We start from the raw sequence: 9,603 nt of genomic DNA on the forward strand, positions 1-9,603 counted from the left end.
GAGGCTTGATTTTCAGGCTGAACTATGACTTCATTCCTAGAGCAAAGGTAGTGAGGGCAATTTGTCAGACTAATTTTTGTACACCAAACCCAAGACACAAACTTAACAAACCTAACCATCTCATGGAATTCAGAAATATGGATCCTTTAAAATTAAGAGGGGTGTGTGTGTGTGGGGTGTGTGTGTGTGTGTGTGTGTGTGTGTGTGTGTGTGTGTATGTGTGCTAGGAAACACTTGGTAAACAACAGGACTAGATAACTTCAAAAGAAAATTTTGTACTTTAAACTTAAAACACTTTGGGAATAAATGCATTGTGTTCATTTTATTTGTTAAATGAAAGTAAAGGCACCAAGTTGTTTTGGAAGTGACTGAAAGGAGTTTGGAGCTATTCATTGTTTGGCTGGAAATGTTGTTAAATAGTCAGGGCTTAATGAGCTATTGTAGGGGCTTAAATGATAATACCAGGAATAACAGAGATGAAGACCTGATTGTAATGGGAATGCTGGTTCTTCTTTTTTCCAGGGAGTGGTTTTGAGAGTTCTGTAAAGAGTGTATTGGAATCATTGACTATTTTGAATAATCTGCCACAGCTTGGTAATGTGTAAGAATGTTCCATATCGTACAAAATATGAAGATGTGGAGGTACCATGAAAACAACCTCGTGTTTGGCAACATGGGAGAGTGGCATAGAGTGCATTGGTGAAGGCATAACCTCAGTTGTAGTAGAAGCAGCCACATATTGAAGGAGTAAAGAAGAGAAATTGAGGCCTGGCATTGCTTGGCAGGGTTGAGGTCCCTGGAGAAACCCTAGGAGAGGCCACTGGTGAAGCTTCGACCCAGTTGCAGTAGCGACCTCGGCAACTTGGAGATGTCAGTCCCATAGGATGACTATCAAATATAGACATGGAAAGGAGTTGGCCTGAACCTATGGAATAAGGTATGTTTCCTGTGAATGGCAGAGCCAGAGAAGTGAGATCCCAAGCCCTTTCCTGGACGAATCCCAGACACCAGACTCTCAGTTAGTTATACTTGTAGATGTCGGGTTTTCTTTCATTTGATATGACTGGGCCCTAGTTATTCCCTCTTGGAATAAGAGACTATCTAATTTATATGATTTTACAGGAGCTTTTCACAGTTGAAAGACTTTGAGTTTCAAACAAGACTTGGTGTTTTAGAGAGATTTTGCCATTTTAGAGAGAATTTGGATATTTCAAAGACTGGATAATTTAGAGAGGCTTTTGACCTTCAAAGAGATTTTAAATATTTTCAACAGATCCAATTCTAAATGTATTTGAGTTTTTTTTTTAATCTGTAGGACTAATATGTTAGGATATTTTATATTGTGATATAAATATAAACATCACATTCAGGAACTAAGAAAGAAATGGTTATAATTTTATAGTGATATGTTTATGTGTCAAGTTCACAAGCCATCATTTGTGTTTATTAGTTTCATGTCAATGTGGCACAAGCTACAGTCACTTGAGAAGAGAGAACTTCATCTGAGAAAATACCCCTACAAGATGTCCACTACACAAGCCTTTAAGCCATTTTCTTAATTAATGTTTGACGTTTGTGGGAACAGCCCACTAGGGGTGGCGATACCTTTGGAAAGGTAGTACTAGATAGTATAAGAAAACAGGTTTAATAACTCATGCAGTGCAAAGCCAGAAGCAGCAATCCTGTTTTTCACAGCCTCCAGATTCCTATCTTGAGCTCCTGCTCTGACTTCCTTGGATAATGGAAACCTAGAGTAAGCTAATGTAAACCCATCTTTCCCCATAATGCTTTTGTCAATGATGTTTTATCAAAGCAATAGAAATACTGAGGCAAATTCAGTGACCAAAAAGAGGAAATTGAAAAAAAAATGGCTTGGAAAAGTAAAGATTTGCCAAGATAAATTAATTGAGCCTAATAAGCCAACATCAATTATTAAGATTTTATTCAAATACCAATGTTTTCCCTTTATAGCCTTTTTGTTGTTTACGGTCGATACTCAGAAACCATATTATATTTGTTCACCCTGAGTCCTAAGTCAGGAGAAAAACTATGGCTTAAAGTTAGTCTACGACAATTTCTCAGTAACTTCCTTATGTGATCTGGACATTTTGGAGCACTTTTTACCTGATAGTTTCTGGAAAATTTCCCAGTTTAAATTTTATTTTATTTTTAGTGTAATCACACTTAAGTTTTTACTTAATCTTGTTTTGTGTTTGGGGAAGGGTTATTATAGCAAGAAATCTTAAAAGAAATGAAAGGAAGACACACAGAAACAAAGAAAGAAACAAAGACAGAAAAACTTGGATAGGCTTTCTGAAGTTGGGAAAAGACAAACCTTGTGCGCTGATAAGAACTAGTTAGTTATTAGAGAACGGGTATACTAATGATCTGAGAGAGGGCAATATGCTTTTGAGGAGACAAGAAGAAATAGAATTATAACAGAGGGGAGATCTTGCTTTTGGATGAATATAGAATGTTCATTCACAGAGAAAGAAGGCTGGCAGAATACATGAATACCAAGCATGGAAGAATTCATAAGAAGAGATTTGAGTGTCATTTGTGTGTTTTTGTTTATGAGTGAGAAATTATTTCAGTTTAAGAAGCTTTAAACAACCTATCTTTATCTTTTCTGAGTTTCCATGTATTTTAGTGTTCCAGGTCTGGGCTAACTGAATCTTCTGCTGAGAGTCTTACACCCAAGTACTTCTGATGTCAACAAGTACTAAGGAATTCTCAGAAGAGTATGTATTGTATATGAATTCTTCCCCAAAATTGATATATTGAAGGCATTAATTCCCAAATGCAGCAATGTTCGAGGGTAAAGATTTTGGGAGAAGTTTGAATTGTATAGGAAGGGGTCTGAATTCATTAACAAATTTATCCATAAATGCATTTATAACTCAGTGAAACTTTTAAAACGTCGTGGATGTTAGTAGGTCAAGCTTTGTTGGAGGGAGTAGTCAATGAGGGAATGTACTAGAACGGTGTATTTTGTTCCAAGCCCCTTTCTTCCTGGCTGTAATATGAACAGTTCTATTATACCATATCAGTCATGTTGTTCCATCTTGCAAGCAGTGGAGCCAGTAGCTCTAAAAAGATAAACCAAATTTAAAAATTCTTTTGCACTTTCCCAATTGTTTTTTCAGCTAATAGTGACTAAAGTACTTCTCTTCCAAGCCTATATGTATACTGATGGAATCCTTAAAACTGTAGTAGTGTGGTAACTTGGTCCTTCAAAGCCAGAAAGAGAATTATTTTCAATCTTTAACCCCGACAATGCTTTTAGATATTCCACCTCCTGAGATTATTCATCTTTTGTTTAAACTTGTCAATGAAAATAATAAAAACTCAGTTCAACTGTACTTTTTGTTAAAAAATAGATATATATCTTGCCCAGCATGTGATAGGACTGCACAAAGGCTTGGTTTGTAACTTGCAATCTCTAGTTACTTCACTGCTCTCAGTTAAGGGGGCAGTAAGATCACTAGTTGAATGGGAACATGGAGGACAAGGTAGTTCAGGTGTCAGAAAGCAGGTCAAGATATCTAATAAAGCGTACACATTTGACATTACATGAGCTCTTAATATTGTGTGGTATTCGGAGTGGTATTTACACATCAGTTATTGTCTTAGTTATGGTTTCATTGCTGTGAAGAGACACTATGACCAAGGCAACTTTTATAAAGTACAATATTTGATTGGGGCTGGCTTACAGTTTTAGACGTTCAGTCCATTATCATAATACAGGAAGCATGGCAGCATCCAGGCACATACGGTGCTAGAGAAGGAACTAAGATCTACATCTTGATCTGTAAGCAGGCAAGAGACTGTCTTCCACAAGATGTGGAGCTGGAGCCCTAGGATTCCCCAAAGCCCACGTCCACAGTGATGCACTTGCTCCAATACAGCCATACCTCCTCATAGTAGCACTTCCCTTCCCATGGGCCAAGCATATTCAAACCACCACAGTTATCAACAACAAGAAAAGATTTTTTCCTACTATTAAAAATGTTAGTTTTAAAAGATAATAATTAATAGAGATGTGAAGCTAATATTTCAAACAAGGTTGACTGAAGTGTGTATTCACTTCTCAATCTTTCTAGTTGGCTAAGGAGTTATAAGTATTGCCAACTCTTATAAAAGAACCAGGCCTCATTCCTAGCACCTACAGGGCACCTAACAACTTTACATAACTTCAGCTCTAAAGGATCTGTCCCTTTTTTCATATCTCCTAATTCACACATGGCATGCAGATATAAATGCAGGAAAAACATCTACACAAAGAATTCTAGGTTTGCTAAAGTTTGTAAAAGTTTGAGTAGAGTGGGCACAGGTATAAGGTACATAATTCACAGTGAATGCCTGAATAAAGGTATCTTAAATGGGGCACTTTCAGAATTTATACCATTGTTATCTTAAATTAACACAATTGGCTTATTGTTAAGTATGCAATGGCATTTGTGATTTTTATGCTTGTTGGTTTCATTTACTGTACTTTGGTTTTTTGGTATTGACTTTGTATAAAAGGCTCATTAAACTCATGAAATAGAACTACTTGTTTTTTAAAATTTTAGTCAACAGATACAAAAAGAAAAATGTCTGTGCAGTTTAGAAGTTGTCTATTCCTCTCTTGCTCCTGCTCCTGATTCCTCTTCCTCTCTCTTGCCCCACTGTTCCTTCTCTCCCCATTCCCCTCCCCACTTAGCTTCATGTGCTCATGGCCAGCTACTCCTCTTCTCTTCTCTTCTCTTCTCTTCTCTTCTCTTCTCTTCTCTTCTCTTCTCTTCTCTTCTCCTCTCTTCTCTCTCTCTCTGTCTCTCTGTCTCTCTCTGACTCTCTGTCTCTCTCTGTCTCTCTCTGTCTCTCTCTGTCTCTCTCTGTCTCTCTGTCTCTCTCTCTCCCTCTCCCTCTCTCTCTGTGTCTGTCTTTTTCTCTCTCTCTGCCCTCATACTACCCTCTCAAATCCCCTCCCCATGTCCTGAATAAACTCTATTCTATACTAAAAAGAAGTTGGCTAGAATATTAAATCATGAAATACATAGTGAATACACTTGTAATTGGTTAAAAAAAAGTAGATAGCAGTAAAAATACCCATAAAGAATCCTCTTTATGACACAATTTTATATGTAAAATGTCTTATGACATTTTCTTCAATTCCACACACTTTTAACCTATAATCTGCTCTGTGCATGGAGAATACCAGGATTTCAAGAGGCATTCATTCAAAATTAATGCTAGGTCTTTATGGTTTTAGAAACGTATAGGTTCTTGCGATGATGTAGGTAAAGCCATTGACTTTAGGTGTAATGACCCAACTTTGATCATTGGAATATATATCATAGAAAAGAGAGAACTAACTTTTGAAAGATGCCCTATGACTTCTACAAAAGCACAGGACCTTTGTGCCTACACACACACACACACACACACACACACACACACACACACACACATTTAGCCTCCACTAACACATAAAGTATGGTCCAAAAGTAATGATTTTCAGTTAGAGTGTTTGTATTTCAGATAGCTATGCGCATAGATAATGCGTATTTCACTGCAAAGCACTGCTTTAAAATAGTGTTTAATTTGATTGTCTTTGAGGGACTTGGATGAGGGTAGCTGTAGAAAAACAGAGCTCTCTACATTAATCCTGTTGTAGAAGAATATAATTTGTTCAAATATTGTCTTTCTGAGCCATGATACCTTGGTAAGTTACTGTGTATGGATTCCTTGCCTGCAGAATAAACAAAAAGCCTCCCTAATAAAATAAATGTGTATGACAAAAAAAAAAAAAAACACAGTTTGCTATATATTATTTGTACCTGCTAAAATTCTTATTTAGTTTCTTCCTTTGGCTTATGCCTTACTGTTTATCTCTTTGGAACAGAAATTAACAAAGTGAAGAACAGTGGGAAGGATGCCGTGACATGAGATCTTCCTAATGGTATGACTTGAACATGTTGGTAATTCATGCAGAATTGGATACTATTGCTAAAGAGGAAGGAGACTGTGTACAACCATATATAGCATGCATCCTGAAGCTATTTGCCTTACTCTGTAGGGACTTGGTAGTCATTGAGGATCTTGAAGCATAGGGATGATATAGATCCTGAGTTAGAGATGTTTCAATTAGGCAGTCATATAGGTAACATGAACAAATTGAGATATTATAATGGTGCAAAATATATGGCTTCCTAGATTTCATCACAGATATTATGGATGAAGAGTATAATAAATACTTAAGAGGCATATTCAATACTAAATAGAATTTAGGCAGTAGCTGCTGAGAGGGGGAGAATTACTTTTCTTCACTGGCAAGCGACACAGCAGGTTATCCAACCTCAAGAGTCTTCTCTGAACACATGAAAAACTGTTAACAAGACTCAGTAGGCTTCTAACTCCTGAATGGGGCAGTTGTTGGTGCATGTGTACAGCATGTACAAAAACTTTCGGGATTCAAGTATTTCTTCTGGTGTTTATAAAGTTTATTCAGAATTGGAATATTGTTCCCCATTGCAAATTAAACAAAAGGTATAATGTAAAATATTTTGCATTGTTATAAATTTTTCAATATGATATTCTTTATTTTATTTCAGGTTTTAAATATTTTCTTTAGAAATTCTATTTACTTTCCTTCTAATCTTTATTCTTCTTTCAATCATTCACAGACATTTCTTTTCCATTTAACCCTTTTACCATATTTCTTTCTTCCAATAACCTGTCTTTATATTTTAAGTATTTTTACAAATAATTTTTTTCCTAAATTTGCTTTACAGGTTGAAACAAGTAAAACACAAGCAGTATGTCACATCCGTTTCATAAAACAAACACTTGGTTTTTTGAAAGTTTCACAAGATTGGATAATGATTAGCCAAATTAATAAGGGTACAGAGGACTCAAATTAATAAAAGTGGAGATATCAAAGGAAACATTACAACAGACACTGAGGAAAGTCAGAGAACCATAAAAGCATGTTTTAAATATGTATATTTTACAAAAACGCAAAATCCAGAAGAATTGGATTCATTTCTACAAGTATATGCAAAAAATCTATGTTAATAGGGCTCTCAAATGCTTTGACCCTCCTCTTAGCTCACCACCCAAAGGTAGGGGAGAAAAGACGATAAATAGGACAGATGTGGACCTATTTAGAAAAATTTCTTTGAGGCAACTCCCACCTGTCTACCAACAGTCCAGTTCAAAAGTGTTACCAAACAGGAATCAGCAATGGAGGCTCCACCAGAAACCTCCAGTGCTCTTCTGCATCTTCATGAACAAGGAGGAGTGACCTGGACCAGTCGAGGCACCAGTTCTTGGCCATGCCTGTCTCAATCAAGTGAAGATGAGTGAAAACTTGAGACCAGTGAAGAGCTGCACAGCTAACTATGCAAGCTCCCTACCATTGTTCATGGAGTCCCACTTATACTCTCTCCAAATATCATGTGTCTTCCCATGGGTCTTTTCTCAGCAAAACATCACATGAGTTGACTTCAGCAAAACACCCCAAGTATCAGAACCTTCCACTTCTGGTATATATAATCGGCCAAAGTTAATTCAAAATTACATAACCCATTTAAACAAACTCGATGTTTAATGAGATAGAACTAGTAATTAAAAATATTGCATCTAAAAGAAGTCCACAGATAGGGGAAAGCAAAGCTGAATTCTATCAAGCTATCAAAGAACAGTAATCCTCAAAATAGTCTCAAAAAAAAAAAGGAAAAAATAACTTTTTTAAAATTCAGCTAGTGTTATCATGGTACATAAACCAGATAGACTTAAAACAAAAAGGAATTATCAGTCAATATTTACAAAAAAGACACAAAAACTCCTTAACAAACACTTGCAAAATGGAATTCAAGAATATCTTTAAACTACAGAGAAGTTGAGCTGGTGAGTGTACTTAACCTTCATCTCTACATTTTAGCCTCTTTGGCCCAAGAAGGTATTCAGCAGGTTATTGAAAAGGAAATGCAGCCACAAAACCCTGGAGCTACAATATGCCCTGCCTTCAAAATGTGTTACAGTGAAGATGATATAGAACTTGTGGGATTAGCCAACCAATATTTGGATCATCACAAGGCCCATGCCAAAAGAGAGAGCCCATGTCCAACACTGTTTAGATGACTAGAAACTAAACAGTGTAGTCATCTAGGGTAGAACCAAACATGACCTGTAAAAAACAAAAATAAAACAAAACAAAAACAACAAACAAAAATCAAAAAGCAACAAGCAAATAAAATGATACCTGATGATATTCTGGTACATTAATAGACTGGGGCCATGTCTAGTCATCATCAAAGAGGCTTCCTCTGGCAGCATATGGGAGTGGGTACAGAAAATACCATAGGAATGAGAGGAGATGGAGAACACCAGGAGAACATGGCCCACTAAATAGACTAAGCAGAGTTCACATGGTCTCACAGAGACTGAAGTGACAAGCATGGGGCCTGCATTAGTCTAAACCAGGTTCTCTGCATATGACTGTTGGTGTTTTCAACACTGTTTTCAACTGTTGGTGTTGCACTTTAAACTATTTCCTTTTTTTGAGTTGCCATGTCCAGCTTTGATAGGATGGCTTTTGACTTGTCTTATTGTATGTTGCTTTGTCCAGTTGTACTGTTATCTGTTGAACGACTGAACTTTTCTGAAGAGGAAATAGAGAGGGAGTAGATCTGGGAAAGGTTGTTGGTGAGGGAAGAGTGATGAGGAATAGACGAAGGGCAAACAGTGGTTGGATTGTATCATATGAGAGACTAACCTATTTTCAGTGGACTTTTTTTTTTAATTAAATATCAAACATATTACTGACCATGATGATGCCATCTTGAATCCAGTGATGCAGGGACAAGTTAATGTGAATAAGTCAATAAATATCATATTCTATATAAATGGACCAGTGGGTAGAAACTACAGGATCAGCTTACTAGATGCCAAAAAGATCTTTGAGAAATCCAACACCATAGGGTGTTGGTAGCTCACCTTTAATCCAAACTCTCTGGAGGCAGAAACAGGTACAACCTTTTCCACTTTGCAAACACCTATGGTTCATCCACATTGTTATGCATCTTACTGGCTTGATACTCATTTATTAAGGTCAAATACAACCAAGTGTGGCACTGAACTTTTTACATAATTGCACTATTAATTTAAGTTTTTTTAAAAAGTATATCAGGTAAGCACTGAAAAAAGTTATAATAAATTCAGAGCCCTTCCTGAGTTCTGGACTTGTTTTCAATTGTTATGGCTAAATTGCAAATTATTACTTTAAATTTAATTTGGCTATTGGTGATCTATTATCTATAGATGATAAATTTTTTTCTTTAAAATTTTTTTTATTTTATAGACAAGGACTGCACAGTAACCCTAAGCTTGCACTAATGTTACACACCTTCATGGTAACCAACAGCTCTCTAAGGGAATTGAAGATTTGCTCAAAGGGTGTTGGTGGGGGGGACAATGCCTGCTACTGTAAACCTAGCCAAATGATCAGTGCTGGTGAAGTCATTGTCACTGAAGAATCTACAATTACAAACTTAATATCTTTGCTTGGTCTTCACTTAATTCACTTCAAAAGGAGCAGGCACACACATATGTTCCAGA

Source organism: Rattus rattus, chromosome 1 (genome assembly GCF_011064425.1).
Source record: "Rattus rattus isolate New Zealand chromosome 1, Rrattus_CSIRO_v1, whole genome shotgun sequence".
NCBI classification, from domain to species: domain Eukaryota; kingdom Metazoa; phylum Chordata; class Mammalia; order Rodentia; family Muridae; genus Rattus; species Rattus rattus.